General features: G+C 49.7%; 1 protein-coding gene across 1 annotated transcript in view; it reads right to left on the bottom strand.

Moving 5' to 3' along the window:
- The window catches only part of LOC146870880 (uncharacterized), a 179,506-nt gene that overhangs the window by 92,989 nt on the left and 66,293 nt on the right, over nucleotides 1-20,224 (bottom strand). The window lies entirely within an intron of this gene.

The raw sequence follows: 20,224 nt of genomic DNA, 5'->3' as shown, positions 1-20,224 counted from the left end.
CAGAGATACACTGAGCACAGAAGACACGGATCGCGGAGGCAAGACAAGAGGCAGGAAGGGGGAAAGAAGTGTTACCGATGTTGATATGACTTCCCGCACCGAGAAGCGTGTCCAGCCATGGGGCAGCAATGCCGGAAGTTTGGGCGAACTAATCATTTTGAGGCGACTTGTGGTGAATATCGCAGGGAGAGGAAGGATGATGCGATGAGGCTGACTCGTTCGGACACCAGGCGACACCACGTGAAAGCAGTACAAGACCGGCCAAAGTCATCCTCCAGCTCATCTCATTCCAGCCGGGAATCGAGGAGATCTCGCTGGGCAAGAAGGTCACCATCTGTGGACTCTCGATCAGGGTCGTGCGAATCCGAGTACACCGTCGAGTATGCCAGATCAATTGAAGACCTACCCCAGACTGGACATCAGTGTGGGCACTCATGACACGCAGTTTGTCCTGGACAGTGGGGCATCACTGAATTACATCCCGGTGACGGAGTACAAAAAGATGAAGCCACCACCACCGTTGTGCCCGGCATACGTCCGAGTTTTCACCTGGATGTCCAAGAAACCACTCCCCTGTCTAGGGAAATTCCAAACCACTCTTCGGCACCAGAACAAGTCGATATCTGCGGTAGTACACGTAATTGATGGCCCGGAAGCTGATTGCCTCCTCAGCTTACCGACGGCCGAGAGACTTCGTCTGGTTGAGATCTTATACCATGTCAGTGGGGATCAGGACATACTACACAAATTCCCCAAGCTGTTCACGGGGTTGGGAAGGCTGAATAAATGTCAAGTCCGGCTCCACATCAATGAGCAGGTCCGACCTGTCGCTCAACATCCCCGACGGGTACCATACCACCTTCAGCAGGCTGTAGAAGATGAGCTGCAAGAACTGCTCGCGTCAGACATCATTGAAAGGACTGATGGCCCCACCCCATGGGTGTCACCAGTAGTCATCGTCCCTAAGAAGGGCACTTCTGGAAAAGTGAGACTGTGTGTGGATATGCGGCTTCCCAACACCGCGATTGAGCGTGAACGACATCCTGGGCCTCATTTTAGTGATATGATTGCTGCGCTAAATGGGGCCAGAGTATTCTCAAAACTGGACTTAAACAAAGGCTACCACCAGCTGGAACTACATGAACGCTCCAGGTACATAACGACGTTTGCGACACACCTGGGTCTATATCGTTATAAACGATTAAGCTTTGGCATTTCTTCTGCTGCGGAAATCTTTCAGGAAGCAATACGCCAAACCATATGTCACATACCTAACACGCTAAACTATAGCGATGACATTCTGGTGTATGGGTCCAACGTCCAAGAGCATGACAAGGCCCTTGATAAGGTATGCCACGCTCTCCTGGACGCCATCCTGACATTGAACAAAGAGAAGTGTGAGTTTCATCGGTCCACACTCAAGTTCTTTGGGCATGTGTTTTCTGGAGCAGGGATGAAGCCTGACCCTGAGAAAGTGCTGGCTTTAAATGACACCAAGAGCCCTCAAGATGTGAGCGATGTCCGTTCCTTTCTGGGCATGGCCAGTTATTGTGCGAGATACATTAAGGACTATGCTACCATCAGTCATCCACTTCGTACTCTCACCAAGCAGGGACAATTGTTCGACTGGACCCGTCAGTGTGAGCAGGCCTTTCAGGACATCAAACGGGCCGTTGAGACAGCTGACAACTTGGCATACTTTGACCCCAAACGGAAGACGGAGATAACCGTGGACGCCAGCCCGGTGGGCCTAGGGGCGATCCTGGCTCAGTATGACCACGAGGAGGATAAGAGACATATCGTAGCGTATGCAAGTCGCAGCTTGTCTGACACCGAAAAGGCCTCCTCTCAGCCAGAGAAAGAGAGGCTGGCGGTCGTCTGGGCCTGCGAACACTTCCATGTGTTCATCTACGGCAAGCACTTCACGATGGTGACAGATCACCAGGCCCTCGTCACCATATTTGGAAATCCACGGTCGAAGATGCCACCTCGGATAGAGCGGTGGGGCTTGCGTTTGCAAGAATACACCTACACCATACTGCACAAACCAGGCAAGTCAGCCAACCCGGCCGACTACATGTCTCGCCACCCGAGACCTGCGCCGGCACCCAAGGCATCAATTGCTGAGGAATACGTCCACTTTGTCGTGGGCCAGGCTCAACCGCTGGCGGTTCCCCTGGAGGCCATTTTGAAAGCGACGGCGCAAGACGTCATTCTTCAGAAAGTACTCAGTCGCCTGCAGACCAACAGGTGGAGAGCTGATGATGATGAGGACCCGGAAGATCTGGCTAGCAACCAAGAATTGCAGGCATTCAGACATGTGAGTGAGGAGCTGTCTGCCACCTCAGAAGGGCTTCTGTTAAGGGATCACAGGATTGTTATCCCGACGCGACTACGACAAGGGATTGTCAATCTAGCTCACGAAGGTCATCGTGGGGTAGTTGCAACGAAGCGGGCCCTGAGAGAGCGAGTGTGGTTCCCGTTATTAGATCAGATGGTGGAACGTACTCTCAAAGACTGTCTGCAGTGTCAGCTTGTTAGCCAAGGAAGTCCCCCAGCTCCCTTGCGAATGACTGAATTACCCAGTGGCGAGTGGCAGGAACTTGCAATGGACTTCTATGGACCCCTTCAGTCAGGGAAATATGTCCTGGCAATTATGGACGAATATTCGCGGTTCCCGATAGCCCAGTTTGTATCATCCACCAATGCGTCCAGCACTCTCGCGGTACTGGATGAAGTGTTCGCGGCGTGGGGTATTCCAAAGGTGCTCAAAACGGACAATGGCCCCCCGTTCAACGGACATGAGTTTAGTGACTTTGCGCGGCACATGAACTTCACGTATCGGAAAATAACGCCCTTATGGCCGCAGGCAAATGGCACCATTGAAAGATTCATGGCCACTCTGAAGAAAACGTTTCAACAAGCGACCTGTGAGAGAAGGGACCTCCAGGTGGCTCTCAATGAGGCTCTCCGGGCCTATAGGACAACTCCCCATGCCACCACGGGTAAATGTCCTGCCACCCTAATGCTAGGGAGACCGATTCAAAATAGGATACCCACATGGGAAGGTGCTCTACGAGCAGTCTCACCGATTCGCATGCATCAAGAGGTTGTGTCCGCAGATCGTCGTGGGAAAGAGAGAATGAAATCGTATGCAGACGCCAGAAGGGGAGCACGATCACCTTCCTTCCATGAAGGAGACTGTGTCCTCGTCAAGCAGGAGCAACGCCGAAAAACAGACTGCAGGTTCCGAGCTGAACCATTGACAATCACTCAGACGAAGAGTACCATGGTGACCGCAGAATCGGACAGTCGAAGAGTCACCCGAAATGCGTCTTGTTTTCAGAAATGCACGCCTGGTATGACGGAGTCGCTTCAAAGACTGAGTGGGCAACCAGAGAGTGAGGTTCGAGGGCAACATGCTGGAGCTGCTGAGAGTCTGGGCCCTGGGCCTGAAGGAGATTCCGAGATTGTGACAGGAACGATGTCACTGAGACCGAGACAGGACATTCGCAGGCCGCGACGACTGATAGAAGAACTATAAACAAGTCAGCCATTTCTTTTCGTTTGTTAAAAATGGGGAAGATGTAGAGGGTCAGCGGTATAGTCGTTGGGCTGGGTGGAGCTAGGTGGGCGAGAGGAAGAGGAGGAGCAAGGACAGGACAGGAGCAGATAGAGTAGGGACAGGGAAGGTGATGGATGCAGCTGAATAAAGTCAGAAGTATAACGAGTCCTGGTGTCCGTCATTATTGCTGCAGGACATCACAGTTTGTGTCACTCAGCGTCTACTCAACACATCCCGTGATCCTGGGCGAATCCCTTTATCTCCCGTGCCTATAAAAATGAATGTGTCTTTGTGAATGGGTGCTTATGTAAAGCGCTCCAACAGTACCTTCGCCTTGAGTTAGTTCACGCTATATTAAAACTGCAACCATAAACAAGCGTGCGCCCCTCGTGCAAGTAGGGGGTGGGGAGGAGTGCAGCTGAGAGCAGGCAGCATTTCCCTGGTGGGAGCGAGCGCGATAATTGCTAACACATGGCGTCGCTCGCTCCTGCAAGGGAATCCCCAAACGTGCACGAGTTGCCAAAGCAGTGCAATGCGTGCACGTTTTTGCCCGCAAAGCTGTGCCGATTCCTAAAGGTCTCTTTCCTATGCAGCGTATGCGCGCTGCGTAGGCGAGACCTAAAAATCGTTTCACTGTTGATACACATTAGCTCAGACGAGGGTCGCGCTTTGTATCAGTTCAAAACAAGCATTTGCAAAGCAATAGGTCTTGCATTTATGCGAGTTTAAGCTGTTGGCCTTGTAAATGACAGTGGGGGATATGTACAAGTACTGGCGATAACTACCGCTAACGCTAGTTAGCAGCAGTTTTCTTACCACTGTGTACTGCTGAAAACTATGACCTTGTTAGCGACGTATGTACAAGACGTCGCTACATGGCGATAGCTTCAGGGATCATCGGTAAAAACTGCCGCTAACATTAGCGTGATGGTGATAGAAATTCTGGAGTTAGCGGGCGAAAACCTGCCCATTAGCGGCAAAAAAACACACGTTAGTCAACCCAACATGAGTTTTTTTGCCTCTATTGGAAAAAATAGCCCATCAGTCGACCTCCAATAGAAAATAGGCCAAAAAAACAATGAAATGAAGAATGGAGCAGCCAGGGCCAAGTACAGCACACATCAATAACCCCCTCAAGCAACCCAACATCTAGGATGACCAGGATGAGAGCCTGGATGCCTCAGAGGACCTGCGTCTGGAGCCTGGATGCCTCACTGGACCTGCGTCTGGAGCCTGGATGCCTCGCTGGAACTGCATCCAGAGTCTGGATGCCACGCTGGACCTGCATCTGAAGCCTATATGCCTCGCTGGACCTGCGTCTGGAGCCTGAAGTGGGAGGCGGAGGAGCTGTGGAGTCGATGAGCCGTGGCGGTAGACATTGAGGTGCGGCGATCGCCCGTACATGGTGGTGAAGTCTGGCAGTTCGCATGGAGACACGTTGCTGACCTGTGTGAGAAGACCGCCTTGAGCCCCTTGGAGCTGTGAATGGTAGAGGCGCTCCTGCGCACCAAAGTAGGGAGGTCTGCATCGCATACTACGATCCACAACTACACCGGGGTGCACGGAGGGGACTACCATTGGTGGGTGGTGCCTCTCTGCCTCACAGGCCGGATGATGTTGCGCTGGCCGGAACTGGGGAGGGTGAGGCCCCTGAGCTGCACTGAACTTGTGTGGTGGGAGTGCTGCAACTTCACGCCTAAAGGGGGCCTGCTGCATCAACTGCATCGGGAGGTTCAACAGTGGACTTGTCGGCGACTGCTGTACCCAGGCTTGTGAAATCCCACCTGGCTGAGGCTCCCGCTGGCTGATTCACAGATTTGGAGTGCAGCGGATTGCGCCACGGTGTCAACGTCAAGGTAAGGAGAAGGTGGGACACGTAGCGGAGGAGGCCCGGGTGTTCGAGTCGCCCAGGCCTGACACACCCCCCAGTGGCGGCTCATCCACTATAGCGGAAGAGCATTGCCCCACTGCTTTCAAGCAGTGCAAGAAGAGGAAAAATCATCACATGATAATAACTTCCTGATGTAATTGTGCTATGTTTCCTTTGCGGGCGGGAGGGTGGGTAGGGCTGCTCCACTCACGGAGCAGGGCAGGGGCAGTGTGCATGCCCACCCAAGTGCACAGTGACTGTTTGGTCGGCTCACTCAGGCCGCCCAAAGCAGTCATGCGCACTGTCCTGTTCGCAATGCAGGCTGCATTACAGCCTGCATAAAGAACATGCCCACCTCTCCAGCCCCTGGCTGTATGCCTTGTCCCGGCGCCAATGACCAATCCCAATGCCGCATTGCAGCGTTGTGATTGGCTTAGGGGAGGGAGCCTGGCTGCCTACTTCCTGTTCCTGGAAGCAGACTCAGGAGATCAGGCGCAACAAAGACACGGGACCCAGCCTCGAATTAAGATTTCTCTCATTTAAATACTTACAACACCCGCTCACACCCCCCCTCCGCGTCCACACCCCATCCAGTATCCTTTCCAGCATTTCACACCTCCCAGCTGTCCAGTCCCCTTGCATCACTTCTCAATGGCGGCCATGTGCAGCGAGCGTACCACTGGTCTGCCAAAGGTATATATGAAGTTACGATGCATACCATTACATCGCATTCTATTACAATGCATACTAATACAAGGCATATTGCAACAGTAGGGAAGGTGTTGGATAACGGAGATGTAAATATAACTATTCCCACTGCAGTCGGCGCAACCCTAAAACTACCCTTGCACCCCAAATCAAACCCTGAACCTTAAAATTAATCTTTGAGCCTCCAAAACTCACCCTAAAAATCTATATTTGACCCAAATGCACACCCCAATTTTCCTAATTGATCCCAAAACACACCCCAAATGTCGAATTTTACCCCATAATACACCCCAAATTTCATTTCCGACACCCGAAACCCATACCCGCCCTAAAACGTAAAAATATCCCATTACTGACCTCACAATACATTGTAATGGAATGCGATGGAAAGGCACCTGCGTTGTTGTAGTTGCGTTCTAAAGGCATTATGATGTAATGCCTGCGTTGTAATGGAGTCTCCTGTGCCAAAGGCAAGCCATAGGCAAGCTCGTCTGCGGCCGTCTGCCCATGGAATGTGCTCAGCTCCAAGCACCCTTCCTCTCGGACACTCCAACACTACGATGCCAGCACCCTCCTCGCCATCAACCCTGGACGCCACATCACCTGCCAGGACCAGCCTCTGCTCCGGACCGGACATCGCCATCACTGATGGCTACTACATCACCGCAAGGCCCACCCCGACCGTCCAGGAGGAGGCATTGCCATCACCTACAGAAGCACACTCTGACTAACCATGCACTCTAATGACCCAACAGTGACCCTATAACACCTCAACTTCCTGTTCCGGACCAACCCCATCCTCTGCGGCACCCTCATCTGCAGGCCCCCTGGGCCATGAACACCCATTCTCCGATACCATTGTAGACCTCATTGCACACCAGGCTCTCCCATCCACTGGCGACATCCTACTCGGCGAACTCAATTTCCACCTGGACAATCCCAGTGACCAGAACACCAGCCCCTCCTGGGGAAGCTCCCCAACATCAGACTCAAGCAGCCAGTCACTCAGGAAGCCACATATCAGGACACACGGTAGAGCTCGCCTCCTCCGCCAGCGGGAACTTCAACTACAGCCACACCACCAGACTCTCCTGGACCGACCATCATTGTATGCATCACCTCTTCACCATGCCCACGGTACACCATCCCCATCATCACCCCCCCTCGCAGCTGGATCAAGGCCTCTGAAGAACATTCCGTCAACTCCCTCCGCACCACCACTCCACCAACGCTTACAGACGATGACAGCACAGTGCGCAACTGCCACTGATGGATCTCCAACTGCGCCGACATCCTGGCACCCCTCTAGAATGGACCAGGCAAAACTAGCACCACGTTGCGCCGTATTTGCAAAGTGACGCATGTAGGCACATGCGTGACCTTGTGAAGCCCTGTGCCACATCATACCATCATCAGGTATGATGTACCCAGGATATGGGTTCCCACGCGACAAGATCTCATAGGAGTGGCACAGTGAAATCCCTCAGATTTCACTGCAACAATTGTAGGATGGCACTGCGTCAGTACTTTACGCCTGCCGGAAGGCAGGCGTAAGGGTGACGCAGTGCCACAGGTATAGGCTGGCCCCATGCATTGCTGAAGTTCCGTCATGCTTGTGACACAACTGCGGCAATGCGTGACTTTAGCGCAGACAGATATGTCAGGATTCCAGTCATATCTGTCATTACTTACGTCATGGAGTGCGGTACAGTGAATACAGCTCATCCGATCACAGGAAGATCCTTGTTGCCCTTCTCCGATCTGCCATCACGGAGAAATGAGCGCGATGTTCCCGCCGACGAAGAGGCTAATATGGCGCCTGCCGAGCGAAGAGGTCATGCTCAGTGCCATGGCAGCTACACCGTGAGGCCGCCGGCTTTCAGTTTTCGCCCAGCTAGCATCTCCCCCTCCCCGGGTCCACCTCTTGAGCTGGGAGCTACTCACTGTGGTGACTTAACAGCAGGATGAGCGGGGCACCTAGAGTGAACACCGGGACCAACAGAGGTGAAAACTCCCTCGATGCTGGTGAGAAGGGGCGCGCGATCACGTTATTCAACATGCTTAATGAGAATTACGTCTCCTATGGTGCTGCACGTTTAACTCTGGGCTATTTTATCAATTTCACTGAGGCTGCCAATTAATTTATGAGGAGCGCTTCATTGCGAGGCCGTTTTCATCTCCACGGCGATCTCCTCGTATATAGTGCCTGACCCTAAAATGGCGGCTAAATAAGGACTATGAAGAGCGTCTTTTCTTCTCCTGGGTTGCTGCGCGAAGAGACCTAGGCGTTTTGGACAATCGTTGCTAAATCTGTGCCCACAGATTAAGAGGAGCGTCTCATTGAGGGGCCGATTTTGTCTCCATGACGATTTTTAAATTAACAAGTGGCTCAAATGTCTCTGCCCCAACGTTTTAGACCTGATCTCAAGATGGCGGCTGTTGGACTTGGCCCGTCTGGCAAGTTCACCCCTAAAACTTTTTGCATTTATCCTAGCCTTTTTCCTATGTTTTATTAGTGGTTTTAGGCCTCTAGGTGCTTTTACACTGTGTCCCAGTGGAAAGTGTGTGCGCTCTGTGTATGTTTTAGTGAGACTGACCTGCCCTCCCAAAGGAATGCATGGGGGATCTGAGTGACTGTGTTAAGTCCTGATGTGAGAGGAGTGCAGGGTCGAGTTTGGTATGTGCGAACCCGTGAGATTGAATGCTGCGCGATGATGTGTGCGGCGTTACTGTGTCTAGTGTAGAAGTACCACTTCTAGAAGCTGGCATGTCTGTGTAATAAATGTGAAGTGACTGTCTGGCTTGTGATTGGCTGGTGTGCCTGGCTCCAGGAGTCAGGATGGGTCTGCCCCGGTGGTGAATGGAGAGATCTGCATATTGATGGCAGGGAGGAGTACACCTGGGACCTGAATAGGACTGGGCTTTCCCTCCACAATGCTGGCTCCACCCCCTGTGGTGGGTCTGATGTCCCTGGCCTGTCCTGTGAATAGGGAGAGGGGCGGAGCAAAACAAAGTGCTCAGGAACCAGTTGCATCTGGTTCACCCCTTCCCTGCACCTTTAGAGACAAAGGATTTTGTGTATAAAAGAGGGGCTGTGACCCCATGAAAAGGTTCTTGTTTTGTGGACTTGAAACTACCAGGGGCGTGCTGCTGCTGGGGCCCAGGGGAAGGCTTGCCTCCCTGGGCCCTGCCCAGCCCCTGGATACCTGGAAGACTTCTGGGACCTCTTTTTACTTTATTTCCTGCTTCCTTACTAGCCTTATGGACTCTAGGCTGCCCTAGCGCTTGGTGAGCGCTGTATCTGCAATCTGCTGAGAAGCGCTTTATTTTTATGTCAGAGCGCTTCCCTGGTTTCACCGAGCGCCTCTCTCTGCCGCCTGCAGCGCTGGGCTGCGATCTCCTTAGAGGGAATCCCCAGCGTAGGTATTCCCCCTAATTGTGTCCTGTTGCGGGTGCCCACCCCGCTGTTTGTGTGCTTTAGCGGGTGCCTAGCCCGCGGTATTGCCACAGTCTTAGTTTATTTTAACTTATACTGCCTTAGCGGGAGCCCACCCTGCGTTCTTCTTCAAAATCACCGCTGCTGCCCGGGCGAAAACCAGAAGCCAGGCATGTCTGCCTGGGACAGGGGCGGGGCCTCGCCGTCATTTCCCCGACCGGGAGAAGGCGGCCCGGAAGACTGTACCTGCCTCGCGGGGCTCCCATGAGTTGAGGGAGCACCGCGTATGTCCAGGGAGTCCCGGGTCCCAGGAGGGGGCCCGGGTGAAGAGGAGATGCCGTCCGGAGCCCTGCGGTGAAGGGAAAAGGATTCCTTGTAGGAGCCGCGAGGGCTCCATCCCTTAAGTCCCGGTCCTGAGATGGGAGACCGGGTGAAGCGTGGCAGCCGCCCGACCCGAGGAATCCCCAGCGCCGGAGCCCGGTGAGTTAGGGCTGGGCAGGGGACATGGGCCGGTCGCTCCCCCTCCTCGAGGGAGCAGGTTGTTAAGGCGTCCGTCCGAGGCGCCGAGTCAGAGCGGCCCCGTGTGTGCAGTGGGCCGCTCCAACGACGAGCACCTCATTTCTGGGCCAACGTGGCATTGCTGTTCTAGAGCCCCGAGGGGCTCCACCGAAGGGGGCATGTTTAGTTTAAGAGTCCCGTGTAGCTCCAACGCTTTGGGGGGCATGTTGTTTGGTGCCAACGTGCAGGCACAGTGGTGCCCAGGCCCCATAGCCGCATTTCACCCAGCTGCCCCGCTCGCAGAGGGCAGCTGCACCTCATGGGCATGGAATTTTTTTTACAGCCTGCGTAACTGCATCAGGGGCATATTTTATTTAAAACGCCAGTGCGCTCCATAGTGCTTTGGGGCAAGTTCTTTTTCTGTATTGGCGAATATTGATTTCAGGAGTCCGTGTGCTCCATGGGGACATGTTTGTTTTCTGAGCCAGATGGCTCCAACGTGGGGCACATTGGTTTCAAGGGCCATTGAGAGCCCATGCCTCATATTTAACTTCCACAGCTGCGCAGCACTTAGTGCCAACTGCAGCGTTTAGGCCCTGTTCTTGTCCCCAGCTTCCCAGCAAGTAGTGGGCAGCTGCTACGTTTAGGTTCTGGCGCAACCTGGACCCTAATGTGATTTAGGTGCTATTGTGATTTATATACTAATGCTTTGGGTGTTAGGAAATGTACTGTGTGTAGTATGTTTTGCGCACCCTGTGTTTTATACCTCTAAATATGATTTCTGCATAGGAGGTTGTTTTACCTGTTTAGGTTTATGTTAGGGAGATTATACTTCCCTGTGTGATGTACGCCCCTAGTGTAATTATCCCCTTCGACGCGCATGACGGAACGGTTCCGTCATGCACGTCGGTTGCGCTGTGCGCATGACGGAACCGTTCCGTCATGGCCGCGCCCGCGCACGGAATCTTCAGCGTGGCGCTGAAGAGGTTATACTTAGGAGGTAGGGTCTAATGCGTTAGACTTGTGAGAGATTGCATAATGTGTTTATGCCCCTGTGATGTATACAGGATAGGTTTTATACCTGATTCTATTGTGATAATGCTGAGGTCATTATTGCGCCAGTAGTTACTGGTTGTGCTCTACAGTTATAATTTGTGTTACAGTTGGTATATATTCTACATTTACAATTGGTGATTTGTGCTAATCCTGACAGTGGTCCATGTGGCCCTGTCTTGTGTAAATAGTCCCCTGTAAAATTCTGCCCAGTGCCAGTTGGCACAGTGTAAATTATGTGATTATCATCTAATGTGTTTATTATAATACAAAGGCTATTTTTTATATATAACCTTGTGTGGAGTTTCTTTTGTGGTGGGCCTAGGGTGTTGTCGCTGTGTGCGCACGCAAACGCTTTACACATTGCCTCCGGGATAAGCCTGACTGCTCGTGCCAAGCTACCAAGGGGGTGAGCAGGGGTTATCTTTGGCGTGTAACTCCCCAGCCCTGACTTAGAGTGGTGGTCTCTGCCTGGCTTTGGCGCAAGCCTTAGCCAACCAGAGATCCCATTTCTAACAGCGGCCCTCCCACTCCCCTTCTGGGCTATAAAGATTCATGGGGCCAACTGAATTTTAACTTTGAAGGACTCGTCCCCCTTGCCTGACTTCTAGATGCGATGCTCTTTCCTCCCCTGGTCCATAATCATTGATCATCATCTGGACCCCGACCAGCCTTCACCTGACCCTATTCCTGCCCACCCACCAGGACCTTTACTTTGCGATCTTCCCTAGACAGCTGAGACCTAGCCATTTTGAGTGATGCCTGGTGAAGCTACATCGCGAGCTAAAGGGGAGATGGACTTTGAATTCCCACCTTGACCATCACCTACCCAGCTGGACTTTGGGCAAACTCTCCTGCGTCTCTCCTGACCTTATCTCCCCCATTCCCCTTCCCCCTACCCCCTATCCCTACCCTTCTCCGCTCTACTCTTCTCCTCTTTCCTGCTACTGACCTTTGCCCTCACCTGTCCTTGCCTTTAGTCCCCACCCTGTTTATCTGTGAACCTTTTCCCTCGCCACTTGAGACTTAGCTATTTTGACTGATGCCCGATGGAGTTACCTTGTTTAGCTAAAGGGGAGACGGGCCGTGGATTCCCTCCTTAAACATCACCTACCCAGTCGGTCTTTAGACAGACTTCCTTTCGTCTCTCCTGTCGTCTCTTCCCTCATCCTCCCTCTTCTCACCTCCCTTTTCCCCTCCACTATTTATTCTCTCCTTTCTCTTCTCTCTCAATGTATTGCTTATTTTTTGATGTAATGTGTAATTGTGATCATTTCCTGTTACATTGTGGAACCTAATGTAAAGCGCTCTGATAACTTCGGGTCTACACAGCGCTATATAAAACTCTTTAAAAAAAATAAAAAAAAATAAAAAAATCTGTGGTGTCGCAAGAAGGGCGTAGTGAAAAGTGTTGCAACGCTGTCTTGTTGCAGTGCTGCAACACTTTTCATGACTGAGGCCTAGGAATGCGCACTATCTTATTGATGGTGCTCATTGATGGAGCAAGGACTCGTATAAAAGAGACTTGCTCGGATGCAATCTTCTCAGATAACTCGTAATACTGTAATAATTGTGTTTCTAAATACTAATAATACATCACAATTCGTACATTTAAGCTTAGGGGAAGCTTGCCTATGTGTCATACTAACAACTCGAGAGTGACTAAAAATGGCTGCTAACGTGGGAATCTTTACTGCGCATGCGTCAACTACATCTACGTAGTAATGACGTGTCTATGCTTTGGAGGGAAATCTTTGCAGCTGCCCAATCGCTTTCAAGATGGCCACTTGGAACTTACATATTAATGAGCATGCTTTTGCTGAAACTAAACCATGCAAATGTAATAAAATGCTAATGCGAAAGATTTATATAAGTAAAGGGGGTTAGAGTAGAGATTGGTGGTATTCAGTGAAATCATTTTATTTGATTTTAATATGTCTCTTTCTGACTTCTTTATTAGTTTGTATTTTGGGCTCAAAGGATGACCGATGTCCATACCCCACGTGGCCTCCGCACAGATGCACTAGTAACCCACCAGGGACCGTGACAAATGTATTTGAAACTCATCCAAGGTCACGACCTCTACATGTCCTGGGAAAGTAGTTGTCTTCCTGACTGATGAATGAAGAAAATATTAAAATGTATAATTTTGATCGATAAAAATGTGAACTCGGGTAGGAAATAAAGCATGGGAAAGTAAATTAAGGGACGGGAACACTGAACAATGGGCTTAAAGAAAAATATTAAACTTAGCATAGTGTGATGATCATCTCCTCTTTCCCTATCCAAACAGAGTTAGGAGTTTCATAAATGTGCAACATTTAGGGGTGGTACATGCCATTAGAAGGGTATAATTGAGGTAGTTAGTTGAGAGACTGCAGCAAGACCAGAATGCTGAGAGACCGAGATGCTGTCCGAGAATTAAATGAATACTGAAGAAGATCCATTTCCAGACTTAGAATTCTGAGCCAATTAATTAGAAGAACATTGCGGAAGAACAGAGGAGGCACATAATAGAAGAAAATCGCGGAAGAATCGAGGAGGAAGATAGTGTCAGAGAGGGGTGCGACGCAGGCGTCGTATCTAGAAGAGGTCATCTATCCTGTCCCTGAGTCCTGTTCTGAGCCTTTGTCACCTGATCTGTCCCATGGGACACATTCCAGCTCCTTTGCTAAGGTGTTGGTTTCCACACCATTCTAGGTAACTATAATTCTGTGTAGTATGTCATTGTACTGCTCTCTCTGTTTTCTCCCTATTCAGGTACTGTCATCGTAATAACTTTGTTTAACGATTATTCTGCTTACATTTTATTCCCTTCCTTTCCTTGGAGAAAACAATGTTCTAATTGTATTCTTGGTTCTTGGCTCACATGAATTTAACTAGATAAACATTTAAAACTCTCCTGAGTCTGTGGTTATTAAAGGTTTAATCTAATGTCAATTTTTACCTACAAAGTTAACTAAAAGGTCCATTGACCAGAGGAAAGTACATTTGGTCAGAAAGGTTTGGTAAGAAATGATTAGATAAATTCATCTTACAGGTATTAGTACAACAAATTGACCCCGGCGGTATCTACTAGCCTATGTGTGTGTGTGTGTGTATGGGCCCAGGTGAATATATGGTAGTTGAGTACCTGAGGTTAGTAACCCGCTGGATCAGTGCGCATTCCTGCTCTGTGGTTTTGTAGCAGGGCAGTGCAGCAACATTGCTTGCAGTGCTGTCTGTAGGAGATTAGGATCTGCTTCTTATAGTTACCCTCACTTTCCAGCTCCTTGGCCAAGGGGTTGGTTTCCACACCATTCTAGGTAACTATAATTCTGTGTAGTATGTCATTGTACTGCTCTCTCTGTGTTCTCCCTATTCAGGTACTGTCATCGTAATAACTTTGTTTAACGATTATTCTGCTAAAATGTTATTCCCTTCCTTTCCCTGGAGAAAAAGGTGTTCTAATTGTATTCTTATTTCTTGGCTCACATGAATTTAACTAGATAAACATTTAAAACTCTCCTGAGTCTGTGGTTATTAAAGGTTTAATCTAATGTCAAGTTTTACCTACAAAGTTAACTAAAAGGTCCATTGACCAGAGGAAAGTACATTTGGTCAGAAAGGTTTGGTAAGAAATGATTAGATAAATTCATCTTACAGGTATTAGTACAACAAATTGACCCCGGCGGTATCTACTAGCCTGTGTGTGTGTGTGTGTGTGTGTGTGTGTGTGTGTGTGTGTGTATGGGCCCAGGTGAATATATGGTAGTTGAGTACCTGAGGTTAGTAACCAGCTGGATCAGTTTTTCTGGTAGCAGAGCTTTGGTTTTTTATTAACTAGTTAGGTGAAAATATTGAATTTGAATTACTGATTATGTATTAACTAACCTGTTTGTATTTGTTTTATGTTGTCTGGAATCTCCTGGGAATATTGAATAGCGGGTGGTGAAGGGAAACCACACTGCAGTGAGGTTACTCGTTGGTTAAAGATAGCGCTGTAAAGATATGCAAGGCTGGCAGTGCTGATTTAGGGAATAATTTGTATAAAAGTGAGAATGATTGATAGCAAAGAGTTCGCTGGTGAAATTTTGGTCTTATATCACCTAGAAAGGGTAATACCGAAGGAGTAGCAGGTTCGGCGGCGCTTGAGTGAAGAGTAAGCAGAAGAGTTTTACTCATAGTGTGTGAAGAGTAAGCGGAGAGGTTTTACTCACAGTAAATGTAAATCGACTTATTGATTTTAGCGGAACAAACAGAGTAGCAAATGTTTCTATGTTGTCATTTAATGAATTTGTATGTAAATTGAAATAAATTTAAGTTATTCGTGTTACCTTGTAAAGGAGGGGTCAGCTGCGGGTGCTGCACTGACGTCACAGAGGGCCACGCTGGGATTGGTTGGAACAGCGAGCGTGTGACTGACGCAAAATTGTAAAGGAGGGGTCAGTAATAAGGAGTGATACTGATGCCATTGAAAAGCCGCGCTAGTATTGGCTAAACGCATAGTGTGAAATAGAATTTGATTGGTCGAAAGAATAGAAGCCGTGCTGGTATTGGTCAATTATTAGAGTAAAAGCAAATATTTAATTGGTTAGTAAAGTAGAAGCTACAATATTAATTGACAGTGGGCTTTGCATGTGGAGACATGATCCAACATTAATAGGCAATCGCCCGGACAGAAGGTATTTAGGGTTTGCCAGAGAACAATATATAAAAGGATCAACACCTAAAATGTACGGAGAAAAAAGGAAAATGACATTTATGCAGAAAATTAAAAATTATTTTAAAAAGGATAAACCCATTAAGACTAGAGAGGGAATTCTTGTCCTTCCTCCGAAAACGGCTGCATCATACATGATGATAGAAAGAGGCTATCATATTTGTGTATGGTTGGAAAATTGAATAGAATATACAGAAAGTGATGGAGTGGTAGCTTTTCCAGAACATGGTACGTTTAATGGGAGAATTCTACATAATCTGAGATTAAAAATGAATGAATTAGAGCCCCGACCAAGATTAACCCAAAATGAAGCTGTAGAGGAATAGGAGACTGCAGAATTTGAGCCAGAAGTAGCAGAAGCTTTAGAGGGTTTTATCCTAGACTACAGCGCGAATCACGAGATAATCAGAAGAAACAATGGAGACAAGCAATGGTGGCAGAGGGATTATATCCTGTACTAATGGCTGAGGAACAGTCAGGAGGCAAGTGCACAGAGAAGGCCAAACATTTAACGATGACAGGTAGCAGAGAATCAGAAGATGATTTTTTGGAGGACATTTTAATGAAAAACCCTCCACCTTACCAAGAAAGACTAAGTGGAACTACTCCTAGTGCTCCGGTTTTGGGAACACCATTAGTTCCACAAGTTATACATGACCGAACGAACGGAAGGGTACTTCGGGAAAAAGAAAGAAAGGCAATAAACAAGAATAGAGAGGAATTTATAGAGAAAATAACCCAATTGAGTACCCACCCTGAACCACTAACTATACCAGTGACTATAGGTCCGGTGGTTCCATTAAATGGAGATAAGACATTCACTCACAAACCACCAGTCATGTCCACACCTACAATTGAACCCAGAAACGAGAATATAATAATTGATGATTAAGGCAGTGAATGTGATTCGGTGATATCATTAATGGATTTGCTGATATGAGGACAGATAAATGAAAGCCCGAGAAGAGTTACACCTAGTTGTTCAAAGGAAGTACAAATAGAAACATCTACAGGAGTCAAGAGTTCCACAATAGTATCCCCAGAAGAAATAGAAAGATGGGCACAGGGAATAGACAAGACAAAACAGCCACTGAAAATTCTAGAAATTTACAAATTGAAAGTGGAATTGGAAGAAATAATAGCTGGAAACATGGGACTAGACAGGCTGAATACTTACAGTGAGGAAGAGTTACTGTTCATTTGCAGAAGTATCACTAGAAATACAAAAATATTCCATGAGAAACTGACAGACCTAGCTTCTGAAATGGGAGTTGAAATAGGGACATCCAAGGTATTACAGAAACCATACAGAGCAGAATTCAGTGATAAGGACTTGGAAAATATGAATGTGTCTGGAAGAAAATTACAGGTTAAAGAATTAATGACCGTTTTACAAATATGGGGTGATCTAGACAAATGGAAACCTAGATGGATGCGAAAAAGGGAAGAAGCACACTCCAACCGAACAACTACTGAATTTTTGTTAAAGAAAACCGGAAAGGTAGAAAGATTATGTCCAATGAGAGAGGTACCAGGAGAAGGATATGTACACGTACCATGGACCAGACAGGATATTTTATTGTTTACAAATGATTTCCCCAAGTTAAGAGAAAAGCCAGTTGAGTGGTATCGGCAAGTTGAAAGATTTGTGAAGGTTTTTAAAGTATTGTTAAAAGGAGGAGCCTAGCGCGCAACCAAGATGGACGCGTAGGCACAGGGCTCCCGGGACCCTCGCGGCCTCCCACGTCTATCCTGGCTATAATCCTGTTATTCTGAAGGAATATTACTGGTGAACCGACGCGGAGGTGATTCCCGTTTTCGGGACTCAAATCGGACTTTGGGAACCCGACTTATCCTGTACTCCAGAAAGAGGCCTGCTCCGTGGCGCCACCCCAGACTTGGGTTGGCACTGTCCCCGAGCTCCAATCGAACAACAACGGCACTAGGGTCTTGGGCGGGCGTCCCCCCCTGGTTTCACTTTCGTTTTTGACTTTCCTCTACGAGTCTGGTGGCGGGCGCTCGCAGTCGCTTGGCGTTCGGGACCGAGCTGTAGCGGTCGAGTGGCGTTGACAAGGGGGCTGTCCCTCAGTCAGGTGGACTCCCCAGGGTGATTTCTGCGCCTAACAGGTATACTGGATCTGCTCTCCCTGCTGAGTGATGACGACCCGGCTGGACGGCGACAAGCACAAGTCTAGAGCTCCCCGGAGGGGTAGCTACGTACAAGCGAACAACATGGACCGCTATGCCCAGCAGAAGGGGTCTCCCGGATCGAGTGGGCTTTCAGATGCAGCCAAGGAGGGCCCGTCACCCTCGACGGAATTGACACTACAAGACGTCATGGGTGCCATCGACGCCATGAAGGCCTCGGTCGGCCAGCAATTCGACTCGCTGGCCCACAAGCTGGACACCGTGTTGATCGATATCAACTTACTTAAGGCTGATCTGTCGAAAACTAGTGAGAAGGTCAAATCACTCGATCTCACGTCATCTGGCCTCAAGACGGATGTCTCGGAACTGCAGACGGAGATCCGTAGTTTGCGGGCCCTCGCATGGAGGATTTTGAAAGCAGGGCCCGGCGGAATAACGTAAGCATCATCGGTGTGCCGGAGCGGTCGGAGGATGGGCCGGTCGATCTCTTTGTGGAAGATCTGATCCTGACCAAACTAGTGCCGAAAGGCCTCAGCAAATTCTTTACGGTGGAGCGGGCACACAGAGTTCCGGGGGGCCGGCCAAGGCCTGGGGCCCCACCGCGACCTATCATTGCCAGGATATTCAACTTCAGGGACCGTGACGCAATCCTGCAGGCCTCCCGTGTGCATGGCCCGACGAAATATGACAATGCGGATATCAGTTTCTATCCTGACTTTACACAATCGGTGCAAAAACAGCGAATGGGCTTTATGACTGTCAGGCGGCGGCTGAGGGACATGGGCTTGAAGTACTCTATGCTTTTCCCGGCCAAGTTACGCATTGAATTGGAAGAAAGGACTCATTTTTTCGACCGGCCCGAGGCGGTTGAGGACTGGCTTGACACCTTGCACCGTCGGCACGGCGGGGAGGAACGAGCTGCGGATGTGGGTAGTGGATCAGCGGACCAAGGGTGAACGAATGACTTGTGGTTCCTTGACAATTTTGTGTTCACCCCCGACTTGGGTTTGATGTACTGGATTTTCTTTTCTAGGACTGCATTACCCTTCCTTCATCATTGGGAGGCCGCGGGGTATCTGGTGAGACTCTTCCTCCTCGGGGGGTTTCTTTCTTTCTTTCCGTAGAGTAGGTTTATGGTGGGGCGACAGGCACACTGCGAGTTGGGGTGGCTTAATGGTCTTGTGCAGGGGTGCAGGGTGGGGGGGTTTGTAGTGGGAGTTGGGGGGTGGCGGTAGGGGTGTTGTTTTTGTGTGGTGTTCGTTTTGTACCAGGCAATCAGTGCGCTGTTTTTAGCTCTCAACGTGGGTGGGGTGTCCGTTGCTGTGGAAATGGGGGGTAGGGGATTGCGCGTTTTGACGTGGAATGTCAATGGTTTGGGGGACCGATTGAAGCGAGGGGTGGTGCTACAATATTTGAAGCGTCTCTCTCCTGATGTGGTTCTGTTGCAGGAGACGCATTTGGTGGGACACTCATGCCATGCTATGAATAGAAAGGGCTACCGTCTGGTGGCCCACTCTGGTTTTACAACCGGCTTCAGAGGGGCGGGCATTTTGGTTCGATCCTCTCTCCCGCTGGAAATTGATGAGGTGATACATGATGACCTGGGGCGCTACGTGGTGTTGGTGGGCCGGTGGAAAGGACAGACTTTGTGTTTGGTTTCAGTTTATGTCCCCCCGGGGTTGCAAACCACTACCTTTGCGGACTTGGGAGGGTTGCTGCTTGGGCTCCCGGAGGGCCTCTTGCTGGTGGGTGGTGACTTCAATTCTGTGGTGTCGGGTAGAGAGGATCGGCACCCTCCCAGAGACCTCCCCGGGGCGCACTCTTGGCTGGGTGGCTTTATCGACACTATGGGGCTTGTGGACTGTTGGAGATCAATGCATCCGGGGCTCGCCCAATTTACATTTCACTCTGGCGTCCACGGCTCCTTATCTAGATTGGACTATGTGCTGATGCCGGCCACCCAAGCCCAAATGATCGGGGAGGTCAGACATCTGGCCCGTGGCATCTCTGACCCTTCCCCGGTCCTGCTTCACTTAGATGTGGCCATGGGGGCAGAGGGGAGGGTGGCCCCGATTAATCCCTGGTATTTGCATGACCCCACAACTCGTGCCCTTTTGGTTAAGTCTCTGGACCGTTATTTTGAGGAAAATCAGGGTTCAGTCTCATCAGCTGTAACGTTGTAGGAGGCTTTCAAGGTGGTCATCCGTGGGCAGGCCCTATCTTTGATCTCCCATGCTAAGAGGC

Source organism: Triturus cristatus, chromosome 1_1 (assembly GCF_964204655.1).
Source record: "Triturus cristatus chromosome 1_1, aTriCri1.1, whole genome shotgun sequence".
Classification (NCBI taxonomy): Eukaryota; Metazoa; Chordata; class Amphibia; order Caudata; family Salamandridae; genus Triturus; species Triturus cristatus.
The sequence above is the reverse complement of the archived record's forward strand: the minus strand, read 5'-3'. Positions and strand labels throughout refer to the sequence as shown.